Source organism: Dufourea novaeangliae, unplaced genomic scaffold, assembly GCF_001272555.1.
Source record: "Dufourea novaeangliae isolate 0120121106 unplaced genomic scaffold, ASM127255v1 scaffold163, whole genome shotgun sequence".
Taxonomy (NCBI): Eukaryota; Metazoa; Arthropoda; class Insecta; order Hymenoptera; family Halictidae; genus Dufourea; species Dufourea novaeangliae.
Window position 1 is genome coordinate 73,964 of NW_015374034.1, and position 16,550 is coordinate 90,513.

A 16,550-nucleotide genomic window follows, 5' to 3' on the forward strand; every position below is an offset into this window, starting at 1 on the left:
AATATTTCATCAAGTTCGGAATGGAATATAGAGTTCATTAAATGCCCAGAATTCTTTGATAAGTTTACTGACAGTGGGTATACAATTACCGTCGTTCGAAATCTCTGTTATTTACAGTTCGAACAACGATTGTGTTTGCACGGATGATTCTACCAGGGGCCGATAGGCGTAGTCCACATGAATCATTTGGTCGTTTACGATCAACGGTGGCGGGACCAGCTGAAAAGACACACACCACGCACATACACAACATACACACACACAAGCTCCCTCGGCCCCTGGCCTGGAACCTCCTCCTCCGGCCAGGATATATCCTCCTCGTATTCCTGAACCGTGACGCATACACAGTGTTATTACGTCACGAATCTTGGCCGATCGATACGCGACGGCGACGGCGGCAGCTCGTATTATCATCCAACGACAAAAAGCCCCCGACGAAGAGAACTTTCCAAGTCGTGCCCCCGTTGTCTCATGGTTCTTCCTCGAACGAAATTCAGCGTACCATAGAAAATTCCCAGGCGGTTCCAGCCTACTTCCTACCCGTTCCGCCGAAAATGGACTGGCCGAAGGGGTTAAATAGAAATCGACTTTCCCCAGACGCCGCCAGGGCGGGGAAAGGGTTGGCCGACGAGGTTAAAAATAATGTGAAAACTCTATTAAAACTTCGCCAGAGTTTCATACGCTATGAATATAACGTTCGCGCGGGTAAAGACTGTCGTGTTTTCCGGAGAAATTTCATAGGGAAAACCGTCTGATAACTTTTCAGTCAAGAGCATTGAGATACAGGGACTAGTAGCGAGGCAGTACTGTACTCTGGTAGTGGGACAGCAGAAAAGTTGGATTGTCAGTGAGGGCGAACGAGGAAACGGTGACATTAGCCTGAAGTTTCGAAGATTAGGTTGGTCTAATAGTGAGGCATTACTGTAATTTTCATATGGAGAATTAACGTTGAACTCATAGTCTACTGTAAAAAGTTGGATTATTAACCCTGGAGCAGTCACGTGGATAACATTTGTAACTATCTATTGGCCATGTTCTTTATAGTGAAGGGATTAGATTACGGAACCTAGAGTCTGTTGTGAAAAGAGCCGAGAAAAATTTCACGGGTAATCTTTCTACTCGTTTTTAAATTGCGAAGATTTTTCCAGAGTCGTGATTAGAGTTCCATGACGTTGACAACCGTCGAGGAAACCTGTTAACAGGTATTTGACGTCAATGCTTATCAATAAGAGGTCTGACCGTCCACTTTTATCAGGTGGCATGTGAAGTTCTTGAATCGCGAAGATTTCTCTGGAATCGAGGACAGACCTAGAGCAATCCAATTTCACCCACGATCTTACGATCAGATAATTAAAGACTTATAACCAACAGATTCTGGTAGAGATTGCAGAAATTTCTTCAAATGCGAATTTGGAATTGGTTTTCTCTTAAAACGGAGGGAAAACATATCGAAACATCTTCCGACAAATATGAAAAATAGCTCCTGTACTTTCCATCGAACGGATTGATTTCACTCGGCGGGAAGTACCATAAGCCTTCGAAGTCTTGGGCCCTTTTCTTCGCGAACACCCTGTACATTACACGCTGATCCATCCATGAGAATCAAATGCAAATTAGAACCGATTCAGCTGTGCGTGTCAGAGTATCGAAACGGGGGATCACTTTCCCCACCCGACAGGGGAATGGCAGAGGATGTTTTCGAGGGGGTTAATTGTCCGGTGGTATTTGGGGTTCGGCGTAACGCAGTTAGTCCGGTCCAGGGTTAACGAGAGAGAGTGGGGGAAACAGCGGCCACGCACGTCACCGTGGGCCCCACGCTAATGGATAATATTAATTTAATATCAGACTGGATGGGAACGCGCCGCCGCGGTCGCCACCTATTGACGCCGCCGCTTGTATAAATACTCCCTGGCGTCAAGTGTACCGGACATCGGGCTCGCTCGCCGGCGAAAGTGTTACAACGAGAGAACGTAACAATCGTGACACCATTACGCGCGATTTAATGTGCCCGAGCGCGTATATAAGATTAGACCAGAAACGCTAAATAAATCGTTAAACACGACAATAAGGTTAATTCACATCAGACGTCAATGAACAGGAAATTAAAAGCGACCGACAACGCACGCTCGGCGACTGTCGGCCCCGCCCATCCCCCTCCTATCTTTTTTCTTTTTAAACTTCCGATCGATCCCGCCCCGTCGTTGTTGCACCTCGTTGATAGTCGGACGGGGGTCCGTCGGGAGACAAGTAACGAGGTTCGGTAAGTACTTCCACTGTTCGGCGACACCTCGTTCGGTTGCGATATGCTTTCGACAACAGCTCGAGATCGGTACGGGAATTCTCGTTCGAGAACGCAGTGGAACTAGTAGCGAGGTAATACTGTACAATTTGTGAAAATCAGTAACGATCGGTCAGGAGGCGAAATAGAATTTAGTAGCGAATGAGGAAACGATGAAATGAAGCTGATCTTTAGAGGATAAGGTTGATCTAGTAGTGAAGCAATACTGGACTTTTCGTACGGAGAAATCACGCTGAACTCATAGACTACCGTGGAAAGTTGGATTATTAATGAGAGCGAACGGGGAAATGAGGACACGAAACCTGAACTTTAGAGGATAAGGTTGATCCATTAGAGAAGCGATACTGTAGTTTGCGTTCTAATTTCGTAAAGGCGAGTAACAACGAAATCACAGTATACGAAGATAGATTAATAACGAGAAAGGACAAGGAACTGAGAAGACACAGGCGACCCACTGGCGAAATAACACTGTAGTTTTTTTTTTTAAAGAAGGTACAACGACCAACACTAGCTTCTTTAGACAGTGCACAGAGCCCAATCTGAAACTCCTTCTTGCCTGAATCGATCTCAGAAAATGTCCGTCACACGCTCCTCCCCTCCCATTGACTACCGTCAACGCGACGAAGATACAGTTCAGGAAACTGAGGAAGTTGGAAGCGGCGTGCGCAAGGAAATAAGAAACTGATCTCGACGGAGCAAGTTTCTTGGGGTGAGGGGAAGGAGATCGAGAGACCGTCGAAGCCAGGAAATTAATAGAGATACCCGCGATCTCGGGGAATAAAAATCCTGCACGCTCGTGAAACGGTTTATCGGGGTTCCGGTGTTTAATAATAGCGGTGCTCCGTCGGCACGGGGAATCGAATTGGCCCCGTAACACTACTGATAGAAAAGCACCCGAGGAAACTCGATAAGATGGAATCTCTATCGGGGAGAAGTTCCTAGACCTACACCCACCACCCCCCGTCGAGACTCGATCCAACGGCGACTTAAATTGCGCCATTGTTCGAGACACAGGAGTCTAACGGAATTTTGATAAAACGTGCATTCGACGCGGCCAGGAACGAACAGACCGGAAGAGACAGTATAGGGGATGATATCGGTGTGTCCGTAGGGGACACTGGGGAATTAACTCGTAGACGAACTGATTAAGGAAACTTCACCGTCTGGATCACATCTGTAGACGTGTCTAGAATTACGTGGACAATCCATACTTTAGAGGGCAAATATGATCTAGTAGCGAGGCAATACTGTACACTTCGTACAGGCAAACTACGACGAGCTGATAATCTACGACGAAAATTCGGATCATTATCAATGAAGGAAAGGAGATAATTTAGAGGACTCAGCTGACCCAGTAGCGAGGCAACACTGTACTCTTTGGTAAAAAAAAACAAATAACGATAAGTGTATCGGTGACTACGGTGAAACGATGGATTATGAAACAGAAAGACTGATGAAATAGTGTGACCAATTATACCAATCAATAAAAGCCCCATTCCATATGCAATGACCTAATAAATAAGGATCGAACAAGGTGTAACATTACATTACTGAGGGGGTGTGGGGCTGTTGTACTGCTTCACATTATTAATTCACTATCACGATTAACCAACTTATTAATCCTAGATCCAGGAAACCTATCGATCAGTTCAAGTTCAATTCAAGTTCAAACCGATCTTTCGCAAGTGTCGACAACAGTTGTTCCGGTCGAAGGGTGGGGTTGAAGTTTTTAAATCGTCGAACGACAAGGGCAAACTTTTCAGCGGTCGATCTCTGGCTGGTTAAGTGATCGACGAACAAAGAAGCTTGAGAAACACTGCCGGGGCGTGCGGTTTACGTTAGTTCTCGGGTCGGTGAAGAGAAACAGAAAGCGACACGCTTTAAAGTGCAATTTCCAATACATCTCGAGGCCTCTTCGGGCTGCACTAGCGTCCTTAACGCCGCGCAGCACATAGTTGATACGGATCGATAAGCTGGAATTATTTTTGCGCTTGTCTTTCGTGACCCATTTCCTCTCGTCGACGCCACCCATCAAACACGTCACACGATTCACACCGATCTTTTGTTGGTGTCTCCCGAAAAAAAAAAAAAAAAAAAAAAAAAATCGTCGATCATATACTCTCGGACCTCGACCCCCTTCTTTCACGATCGTTCCACGAAGGGGGACGTTTTCGTTTCGTGTTCCGATTCGTAACCAGTCATGGAAGACCAACAAAGCGAAATCAAGGACGCCACTTATTATTACTAAAGGCTTCGATACCGATCAATACCGTATAATCTCACCAGCGTATATAACATTTATCTGCTCTCTCTCTCTCTCTCTCTCTCTCTCTATCTCCCCCTCCATTTCTCTCGTACGACGATGAGCTGTGCTACCTTTACATTCCAGCTCTCGTATGCAGACACCAATTTCTCGATCAGACGCTCTATACACACAGGGGGTGGTGGACGTATAATCGAAAACGATTATTCACAGACTGACAGGTGGCGCTGGTAGATGTGTTTTGTGAATCGAACGAAAATTTATGGAGCTCGTGCCCTGGATAAAGATCACACAGACACACACGCGATACCGTGTGAATTCGAACGAAATTTCACGGAATTCGCGGCCTTTTCCAGGTCTCGGGGAAACCTTGAAAACATACGCGTCAGGTAATTACACGGCTTCCTATCCCCGAGTATATTATAAACGCGACTACTCTACCGCAGCACGATTATAATCGTTGGTGTTTCCCTCTCGCAGTGATAACCGATCGCACGGCCCGTTCCAAATGTCTTTCCTTAATAAACAAATGGAATAACGTGGGTTGGCTATATGTGGCAACTCCCCTTATGTGTCCCACGAACCGAGAACTGGGTCGGCCTGTGTACCATTCAGACTTTGTTTCTGATAAGCACCGGCCGGGGAAGCATTGTAATGCTAATCGATGACACTTTTTAATTAAAGTTCGCAAACCGGCCGCCGAATGGACACGCTTCAGGGCCACTATTTCCATAGAAATGTCGCTGGAAACTTTAGGATTCTTGCAGATCCGACTTCACTGTGAGTCCCAACACTCTCATGTCTGGGGATATTTTCTCGAGTCCAGGAATTCAGCCTAGGATCTTCAGAATTCTGGAATTTGTTGTGCCTTCTTTGCATTCGGAGATTCTTCTATGTCTTGCAAAGTCTGACACGCTGAGAATCTTGGAATTCTCAAGCCTGAGAGTGTCTCAGAAAGAATCCGAAGACTCAACTCTTAAGATTCATGCGTCTGCAGAATTTCTGGGGACTTGTTGAGAGTCCCACAAGTCTTCTGCTTGAACAATGACGACATCGGGCTGCGAGACCGTGGTTACTCCAGTGTATACGATCAGCGTCATCGCTCGGCTCTCAGGCAGGGGTTCAAGTTCCAGTAGTACGACCCTAGGTATCGCGTGACGCCCACAGAGCTCCAGGAGGAGGCTTTCTTCGGTTCGCAAGCGTGCGGAAGGGAGACGACGTTTCACGAGCCACTCCGTGGACAACTGGCGGGGCTCTCGATTAACATTTCAGAAGGGGGAGAACAATAACAACAACAACGGGGTCTCCTCGACGGCTCGTTAAATATCGAGTGGCCACCACGTCGGAATATTAAGGGGAATCGTTCAATTTATCCTTCTGCCCTCGCCGTTTCCACGAATCTCGTCGGGGCACTATACAGGCTCCTCTCGATTATTGTCAACGCCAGGACAATAATCTTGTAGGAAGAAATGCTTCAGACCCTCGTCGCTTCATTTTCTGCCCGAGCCTCGACAACGACGTATACTTTTGACAGGTTCCACCCCCTGGTGGTGGCGATAACGCCTGGACAATAATCGTGTAGAACAAGCCAGATAATCGAGAGGAGTCTGTACGCTCTACTACGATCACCGCAGACGACGTTAATGCGGCGGCGACCGATGATGCGTAAACCGACGTTTGGATCACGATGACTTACGCCAATCAAGAAACTTGGCAGACGTTCGCGTGGCTCAGAGTGTCTGGGGGCGCGGGCAGTGCCAAAGTATCAACCGACGAGACAGTGAGTCGACATCCGACCCTTTTCGGGTCTGCGCGCGGTCGATCAATATTTTCAGCTCCCCCCCCCCCCCTATTTCGTATCCAGATACACGCGCCAAGAAAATTGTGTACCGATGTTCCTACGGCCGGGTCATCGGCGACCCGTCAACGAACACAATCACCCAATTGTTTATGTATCCACGAAGTAAATATTGTACATATGTATTCTTTTGTATTAATGGTTGTAGAGTCTTGTCACGGGTCACGATCAACCCAACCACCGGATCTAACGGTCCCCGTATCCCTTCTCTCTATCGTATGGCTAATTGGCTGATAGCATATCGGTCCCCATCCAATTACTTTCGAGGCAATAAAAGCAACATTATCGAACCGTCTAGGCCACGGAGTAAAAAAGCATTATCGTCTGAACGTCGACCTTTTCCCTTAACGATCCACAATCACGAACGGTTCCGTGGCCGTGAATCATCCTGGTGTTCCACACCCCACTTTCCACCCCCTCGATTGCTCGCGAAACGACTCCTCGACGACCCGTTTCCCCTGACATTTTTCGGAGGTGAGAACGCGAAACGATTCCACGACGACCCGATCTCGACAATTTTCTGGGGGGAAATCGAGGAACAATTTCGTGACGACCCGTTTCCAAACCTATTCCGGGGAATTCCAAGAACATTTCCTCGACAACCCGTTTATAAACATTTTCTGGGGAATTACAATAACAATTCCTGGACGACCCGTTTCGCGAGCGATCCGCAACAGCAAAGGATCCAAGAGGATAAGGCATGGAGAGACATGGGACGATAACTGTCGGTCGGGTTGCGCGAATTTACGAATAAGAAAGTTCCGCGTAAGAACAGCCAGGATAGAAAAGTGGCCCGCGGCCAAACCGTGAACGATATTTCGTCCGTTTTCCAGGATCTCAAGAACTTCACGACCATTCGGGAACAACCGAGCAACCACTAGGAACCGCTAATCGAGCTATGTAGGTAGGTCGAACGTTCCGCAGAATGAAATTGAAGACCCTCTCGTGGGTGGGGTGCTTGACAAATGATCCCCGAACCCCTACTTTAATTAACCTCCAACTTCTTTACAGCTATGTCTGAAGTCTCGATTGAATACTTCCCACGATATTAGTCTAATCGTAACGACTCAGTGATCTTGCCAACCAGAAGGCCTTCTAGATCCAAAGCCACTGTCTATAGTGCTTTGTCGGACAAATCACAGTGGAGTACACCTGTTTCCGTAATCGTACCGTGAATAATTCAATCGCCGGGAACTTTTTAATCCTTTAACGCCCAACGTTGTACAGGTGCAACACTCATTTTAAAACTGCGTCAAATTCGATCGCCGATTAATTCTAATGTTACTTTTGTTAGCAAGGATCCGTGGTTTCACCGATGTGAAGTAGATCTCCACGTTTTCAAAAAAATGAAAAAAAAAAAAAAAATACGTCTGATTTAGTATCGGTATTTTCAACCTCAAAATAACAAGATACCAGATACACATTTTGGAATAACGATTCAAAACTCTGGGCGTTAAACATTTCACCCGAATGACCAACTTGATATATTGCCATTCATTTCTCTCACCACCGGGGTTCTCCACACAACAAACTATCCGTCTCTCAAAATCTCCTCAACTTCCAAACACGCTTCATGACACCAGACACGTTAAACTTCCCTCCTTGACCGTCCGGAAAAACAGCTTCTGGTCTCGCTATCGGTTCGTGTAATCAGCGTTTTATTGTACACACAAACGAACGGTGATTTTCCAGGATTCTCGATGGACGGTCAGGCTTACGCGTGAACAGTTACCGAAAACGTGCGATTCCAGGGAATCGCGGGGCGCGTGCGCCCGACGTTCGGGAGACGGTCGGCGAGCGTTAAAATAAGCTACACGGCGGCGGCGGCGATCCTGTTAACAGGAAGACAACGATATATCCGTCAGCGAGGATGGCCAGGCACGATCCCCGCCCGGGGCGTAGGAAAAACGTATGGTCCCGGGGTCCGAGTGCGGCGATGCATCACACGCCGAGAACGGCGGTGCACAGTTTGGTATCTTCTAAATTCAGCTAAATTTAATTAAAAAGAACACGGTTGATATATTTACATATTATTTTGTTTCTATCAATCCTGAAATCGTAAAGAGTTCAAACTAGATATAGACACAACAGTACAGCCTGTCAATAATTATAAAGTTAATCCCAAGTTAATTTCAATTTTTTTTTTTTTTTTCGAACACGTGCAAGTGTATGTGAACATTTGTTTGGCCGAAGATTTAAAATAGGTTAATTTTATTATATTATGGACATCTAAATGTGTTTAAATAATGATCGAAGTGGCTATATTAACCGAAATAGAAAAACAAATTTCGGTAATAAAAAGACAATTACCATAGCTGCCAATTTTTGTTCTGAGATTTTTCCTCGGAAACCTATCGGTGGCTGTCCATGAATTTAGTTTAGTTAGATTTATAAAATACCACACTGTGCGAGGACGACGGCGGGAGGAGGAGAAGAGGAGTTCGCCTCGAAAAAGTTAATCGGCGGCGGCGGCGGCTGCTGCTGTGGCTGCTTTATTTCTGGAGGCGGCGCACGCTCCGCCAGTCTCTCGCACACGTGTCTAGTTATTTTCGAAGTCGCCATGACGTGTACCAGCCGCAGCAGCACGAGGGGAACTAGATACACTTCCTGGTGAAAAATCACGATCGACGGCCGAATTGCACCCACCCCCCCCCTCCTCCCACGTTCCTCCTCGGGGAATCATGAGAAAAGAGTTTCCCTGATGGACGACGCTTATGTGAGTCTAGAAACCGAGATTCGACGTTGGAATTCCGAGTGGGTCCAAGTTTTGCGGGCAGTTTGATTTGTAGTGCACGCGGTAGACACTGGTGGAATTTCGTGTCGTTTCGATTGTTAGTCCGTGTCGGAAGTAGGTTGAACCTTGGAATTCTTGAGACATTGTATTCGAAAATCTTGGAATTCTTGAGCCATTGTATTCGGAAATCTAGGAATTCTTAAGCCATTGTATTCGGAAATCTAGGAATTCTTAAGTCATTGTATTTGGAAATCTTGGAATTCTTGAGCCATTGTATTCGGAAATCTTGGAATTCCTAAGCCATTGTATTCGGAAATCTAGGAATTCTTAAGTCATTGTATTTGGAAATCTAGGAATTCTTAAGTCATTGTATTTGGAAATCTTGGAATTCTTGAGCCATTGTATTCGTAAATCTTGGAATTCTTAAGCCATTGTATTCGGAAATCTAGGAATTCTTAAGTCATTGTATTTGGAAATCTTGGAATTCTTGAGTCATTGTGCTCGGAAATCTTGATATGTTTGGGCTTTGGAATTATAGAGTCAGTGGAATTCTAAGATCGTGGAGTTTTAGAGAATTATGGAATCATGGAATTCTAGAGTTACAGACTTATTGAGTCCCCGTATTCTTGGGTTCCGGAGTTCTTGGCTCTCGGAATGCTTGAGTCACCGAATTCTTAAGTCCTGAATTTCTGTAGCTATGGAATTCTAGAGTTATGGACACAACTCGAGTCCTAGAATTCTTGAGTTCTTCTACCCTGGAGTTCTCGATTCTTTGAATTCCAATATGTTTCAAAACCCCTGTAAGACACTCGAGACTCTTGAAAGAAATCTTTTTTTAATCGTTGGATACGCTTCCTGGTCTCCATCGAGCGAAGTACATACATACATACATACATACATGCGGCAGATCGATAAATCCACGGCACGTGCACCTGTCGATCGATACGTTCCGCGAGCCTGTCGATTACAGCCTAAAATAAGACCACGGGAATCACCGGTGACACTGGCGGAATTACCGCGCACGCGTACAGGAATAATTCGATATTACCCGGAGTGAATTCTCGACGAAACTCGCAGTGAGTAGAAGAGAGAATCATAGGGGTGACGGGGTTTCGTTCGAGTCGTCGAGGAAAGATTCAAAATTTTTCCATGTAATCGTCTTTTCTGTTCGCTAGTGAATTGGAGAGAGAGACCCCGAGGCTGCATGATTCTTTCCGCGGTCACACGGCCGCCGATATATATGTAGGTCGATAGGTCGATATACTCATGGCTACACTTTAACGTTTCATCAGGGAAAAACCGTGCAGAACCGTGACAAAATGTTGGCCAGCCAACAAGCACACCAGGGAATCCGTACACATCCTGGCGTACACAGATCTCCCTCCAGCCGTCGAGGCGATCGTTATACATCGCGATCCAAAGATCGAAAATGGACTCCAAAAAAAAAAAAATTGTCTTTCAAAAATGTCGATAATCAACGAGGATATTGTTATGCGTGTTTAGTTCACGATACTCGTTGCGGCCCGACACGAGGGCAACACTTCAATTATTCAGAGCTCTCGGTAGACCTTTCGAGCTGCCAGCCGTAGGGCTAACTTGTAGCTAGTCCCCACCCGATTAATGGATTGGACATGATTTTGCATCGTACTGTTCCATACTTTTGCAATGTAGTTTAGAAGTAGATAGTAAGCTAAACTGAAAGAAGCTATGTAATATAACCGATCGGTTAATTCGAAGTACTCTAAAAGACCTAAAGCACGATCCCCTAACTCTGCACACCCAGCTCAATCCATGATTAATGGAATAAAAATGATACTATATTGTTCTATACTTTACGATGTAGTCTAGAAGTTGACAGTAAGATCAAGTAAAGGAAACCAGGTAATATGACTTGGTAGATCGGTTAATTGGAAGTACCCTAAAAGACCTATTCCCTAACCACGCAGACCCAACACGATCGGTCGGTCCATCCGTGGGGTCGGACATTAACAGCGGAAATCTAGGGATTTTCGTGAAAGGGTGACGATCACTAACGTGCACACACACACACACCGGGCCGATTTCCACGTGCGTAATTAGTTTTGACGGGGGTATCGATCGGTCGCGGGGCCGGTTTCGTCAGCGCGCGCGGGTAAGTGTCAAAGGTTGAGTACACTTCCTTGCAAGTGAGTCTAGGTCAACCGTATTGGGTCGATACTATGAAAGCAGGACAAAGAGGAGGACGGAGAGCGGCGGTGCGAGGGAGAAAGAGAAGGGGAGAGAGATGGGGAATAGAGAGAAAGAGGAGGATGAGGAGGAGGGTGGGAGAGAGAGAGAGAGAGAGAGAGAGAAAGAGCCTTCGATGTATTTCAGGACAAAGCGAATCGGGGAGCGACGGCGTGCGCCCATAGCGTCCCGTAAGAGGGGATAGTGAGACCACCCGATCCGGAGGAGGAGAGGCGGGGACTTTATATGCACGATTATTAGCTGCTTTGGCCTCGAAGGTTCGTCGTCTTTCGGTTTTAAACAAAATAAATACTGTTGTTGTAATCGACGAGCGGAAGAGAACCATTCCGCCGCCTCGGGCGGAAGATAACCGCCGGCGATTAAAAGGGAACGAGAGGGGCGGCTCTTTTATAGGGGTTGCGATACTTAACGCGAGGAAATCCAACCTTTATCGTCAATGGTTTTTTCTTTCATGGCCTTTTTATAAGCAAACTGACTCCTGATCCACTTTAGGTATCGGTGTTGTGCTCTACACATTGAAGAACCAACAGAAAAATTGGCTACATTATCGTCATTTTTGTCTATCGTGAAACCAAATCTACAGAACTGTCGAGCAAACTCTTTCAACTGCTTTATTTTCCCTAGAAATCTCAAAAATGGGTACCCAACCTTCGTCACATGGCACATACACAAAACCATTTGAACGGATCTTCCAACCCGAAAACAACCGAATTCCGTGAATGTTCCCGCCTACAACCAAGTCCGACGTAACTGGCCAAGTGACGGGGGAACAAAGAAAGATCAAGAGACCGAACACACGTAACCTTGTAACGCCACCATTTTGTCTCGAATTCTTTCGTTCGTGTACGGCGTTCGAGGGGTTTTCCACGGAATTTTCTAAGCGATAAAAGGCTCGTTAGAGGGTGGCTACGTATCGAGGTGTGCGAGCGAGAAAACTGATTAGAGTGACCCAGTTTCCACGGGAGGGGGGTTGGAGGACCCCACGAAGGGACCGAGGCGGCTCGTGTCCGACTAATGGCGACCCTGTCTACTGCGGCGAACCACACCATGCGGAACTGGGCCCCTCTCGTCAACCTTCTGGAGAACGCTAGCACGTCTCCGGGACCGTTGTAACCCGAGATGGCGAGCCTGAGAAAATAAATATTCCCGGCGAGGAAGCGAATGCTAGAGAGGTAGAGTTAGAGAGAGAGAGAGAGCCGTGGTCTGTTCCGTTTAATTTCGGTCCCTCCCCTCAGCCTTCCCCCTCGATGTAACCCGACCCCGAGTCTGGCTTCCGTTTACCACCGAATCACCGTGGGCTCCGTTGTAACAACATTCACCTCCCCCTTCCCCCCGTTTCCCCTTCGTGTTTTTACGTAACCACCCCGCGAGGAGATTCGAGGAACCGGACGAGGAAGATCCTCGTGCAACACCGGTTCAGGGGAGGGCGATTCCTATCGTGAAAAGATACATGTTCCCTCCCCCAGCTTCCTTACGATCTCAGAGACATCGAGCCTACGTGTGTTATCTTTTTGAACCTTCACAAGCTTCATTAGTCATTCGTGTTTACGGACGTTAGTCCCTCCCTCGTAACATTATAGGGGCAAAGTGGTGCATCGTAGAATGGTAATGAGCAGACAGGTTGGCAGAGACTTCTGAGGGTACCAGACGACGGCTCTTCGAAGACGTTCCTTCTGAAGAATCTATCACAAATCCGTCACCACAGACGTATATTCGCGAGGAATGTTTTCGGTTCGAATATTCGCACAGTGAATTTATCGTAACGCACGTTTAAGTACGCGAACGGGTTGTCCCACGATGTCAAAAAGGACCTACACCCTAAAGCCTAGGGGACGATGGATAGACGTCCAATTCTCACGAGGGCTGTAAGAGCATAGTCTAGTTTCTCGCAAGGGGCTGTAGAAGAGCACAGTGCTGATTATTCCTCTGTAGGGTCTGGCGCCGGAAGTGGTCGCGTAGGACCGACGATCCAGAAGATATATCGCGTCGGGGCATTCGATCGGGGGAGGCGCGCGTTCTCTACGAGGAGGATACGCGAAACGTGGATAAGAGGAACATAGAGCGAGAGAGAGAGAGAGAGAGAGAGAGAGAGAGAGAGAGAAGAAGAATGCGGGCGAGAACGCATTCGCTTTGGAAAAGCTGCGCGCGGGCCGGCGCGATAATGCGCCTGCTCGATCCCGGGACACGAAGGTGACTAGCAGAGAGAGAGGGAGAGAGTGAGTGAGAAAGAGGGGGGAGGAGAGAGAGAAAGAGTGAGTCAGAAAGAGAGGGAGAGACAGAGTGAGGGAGGGAGAGAGACACAGACAGGGAGCAGCAGTAGCAGCAGCAAGGAGAGACCGAGTTTCTATCCCGTTTTCTATCGCGCCCGCGTGTACTCCCGATCATTCTGTCTCCGTCGGTCCTGTCGGGATCTGGCAGGCTGGCTGGCACTCCCGAAATAATGTTCAACCGCGAGGCAGAAGTGGTACAAGTAAGGAGAGGGGGTGGAGGAAGAGTAGAGGAACAGGAGGAAGAAGCCGAAGGACGGGAGAGCGTGCGCCCGTGCCGACGGTTACATAATTCTCGTAACATGCCTTTGGGTTAGCCGTGTGGCGCGCTGGGGCATATATATCTGCACGCGCGCCGCCGCCGCCGCCGTTCGTCTGCTGGTCGGTCTCTCTACGCGAAATGGCACCAGCCGCCATCGGTGTCCTGATTCGCAGACGGACGGACACGTGTGTCGGGGCCACCACAAATAGCGAGTAGGTAGGATCCCCTCGAGCACAACAGGGGTACCCTTTAGTGGAACGAATCAAACGGAAGACACCCCTCGAGAGGTGTCCTGGGTGGGTTGATTGGACCTGGAGGGAGGGGTAGAAGAGATAACAAGCTAGGCGTGTACGGAGGGTACACGGTAGACTGCACACCACCGGTCGTCTCTTCCAGGTGGAAATCACGGGCTCACCACGCGCCTAGGACCCCAAGGATATCAGGCTGATCCTTGGTCTGGGTTTACGCTATCTTTCTGGGCTTACGGAGTTGGAACGTGTACACACATATACGCGCCGAGGGAGTTGTCGGCTATCCAGCAGCGAGATGAGTTTTTCTAGAGGGTTGGGGATTCGACCAAGTAGGTACGGCACAGTTTGAGATCGAAGATTCGCGCGCGTGTACGCGGAATCGAGAGAAAACGGGTGGGTAACGAATGGGGAGGTCGTCGGTGTGTGTTAGGTGGGCAAGATCCAACTGGGGCCGCGGGGGTGGGAGAGAAAGAGAGATATAGAGCGTGTGTGTGTCTGTGTGAGTTGCGTGTACGGTCCGGAATGGAATCGCGAATCAATCCGGCCGGAGGGTAGAGTGGATCTTGTCGTCTCTTCGGGAAAATATACTCACCGCGGTATGGTCCTCTGCAAGATGTCTTCCGGGTGTCTTTCTCGGTGGCAAGAGAAGAGAAATTTGATGTCACATACGCCGCTTCATCAGGCCACTGCGCGCCGTTTATACCACTCTGCTTAGCGCTTCGCGCTTGCCACTAAAAATATACTCACTTGCGCCGTGTATGCCCCCGCTTCACGTCTTGTACCGTGACCGACACATTTATCCGCGGTTTCGGTAGCACACTCGTACTTGCAACCACGCGCGAACAATCCCTCACGGACAAAATAACGTCTCGCTCGATCTCTCCCCTATGGGATGTATATATATAAGAACCAACGGGAACGAACGACGAACGTACACCGTACGTACGTACTATGCGTAGCGAACGACGAACGAACGACCGAACGACCGCCCGCCCGGCTGGCTGGCTGGCTGGCTGGCTGCTCTCCGCTCGGTGTTGCCGGCTTCCGCCGCTTCGCGCCGCTGCTGCCTGGACACCGACGGAGAAGGACTGTTGCCAAAAAAAACGATCCTCTCGCTCTCTAGCACCCGTTCCCTGTCTCTATCTGTCTGTTGATGGTGTGTTGTGTCTCTCTCTGTCTCTCTGTGTCCTGTTCGAGAAACGAAGAGTCCACATACACACGCACACGTCACAGCGGCACCGAAAGGGAGCGAAAGAGAGAAGATTCGACCGGTGGAAACAGTTACGGTGGGAGGGGCGCGTAACGGAAGAGGGAGCGGACCCGCGAGTAGGCCACCGGTCCCCTTTTTGTTGTTTTTTATTTCTCTATCTTTCCCGTTTACTCGGGGGGATCTTTTTCACACACACTCACACACACACACGCACGCAAGGAGGAATATACCCGTGTCCCAAAGTCTCTCGCGCGCGCGCGCCCCGCGGCGATTCGCTGGGTGATGACACAAGCCAAGGAACCAAATCGAACGAAGAAAAAAAAAGGGAGAGAGAGAGAGAGAGAGAGAGACAGAGAGATCCCGCACCGCACGAAAATACACGCGGCCCCCCCGGTTAGAACGCGGAGAGGAACTTTTCGTTCGACACCCGACCCAGAGAGTCCAACCAGCCACTGTGTAACCGACGGAGTAATATGTGTGTAAAACACCAACAGTGGGACCGATCAGGGTGAGAGGGGGGAGCAGAGAGAGAAAGGGGAGGGAGAGACAGACAAGAGGGAGGAGTTTTGCGAGCAAAAAACAGGGGAAGGCGCAGGCCACAGAAACAGGCAGGTAAGGGGGATATTTCGTGGAGCAAATAGGACTCGATAACTGTTCAACTGGGTTCCCCCTGGTTTAGCAACAACGATACAGCCTGGAATACTTAACGAGGGAAACGCACGGGGAAATTACCAATGGTGCTGGACACTTCCCTGCGTGTCTCTCTGTGGATTCTTACTAGTTTCTCTACGCAAGGCACCGCGCATGCACTACAACACGACAAACCGTCGGAAATTCGTTTCTCCTCCGTAACCCTCCTACCCAGCTTATGCCCCCTCTTTTACGAGAAACACACCTATATACTCCACACCCCCCCCCCCCCCCCGAAGCAGCGAGGCCGCGGTCCGCGAGACACCCCCGAGATTCCCCTTGCGCGATCGTGTACAAACTAACGACAACAACAATAACAATACCGGTGGAGGAGACCCGGGTCGCTTCAATGGCAATCGGCTCGAGAACGGGGGGACTACTCCCTCGATCGGACGTGTGATCTTCAAACGTGTATGTATACATACACACGGAACGTGAGGAAGAGGAGGGTTGGGTCACTCGAAAGAGAGAGAGAGAGACACACGACACT

General features: G+C 48.4%; 1 protein-coding gene across 1 annotated transcript in view; it reads right to left on the reverse strand.

Annotated features, from left to right (window-relative positions):
* The window catches only part of LOC107189505 (plasma membrane calcium-transporting ATPase 2), a 51,882-nt gene extending 36,875 nt beyond the window's left edge, over positions 1 to 15,007 (reverse strand). The window contains 1 exon segment of the mRNA XM_015578046.1: positions 14,753 to 15,007. The gene's annotated coding sequence lies outside the window, so the exon portion shown is untranslated.
* Between the last annotated feature and the right edge of the window lie 1,543 nt (positions 15,008 to 16,550).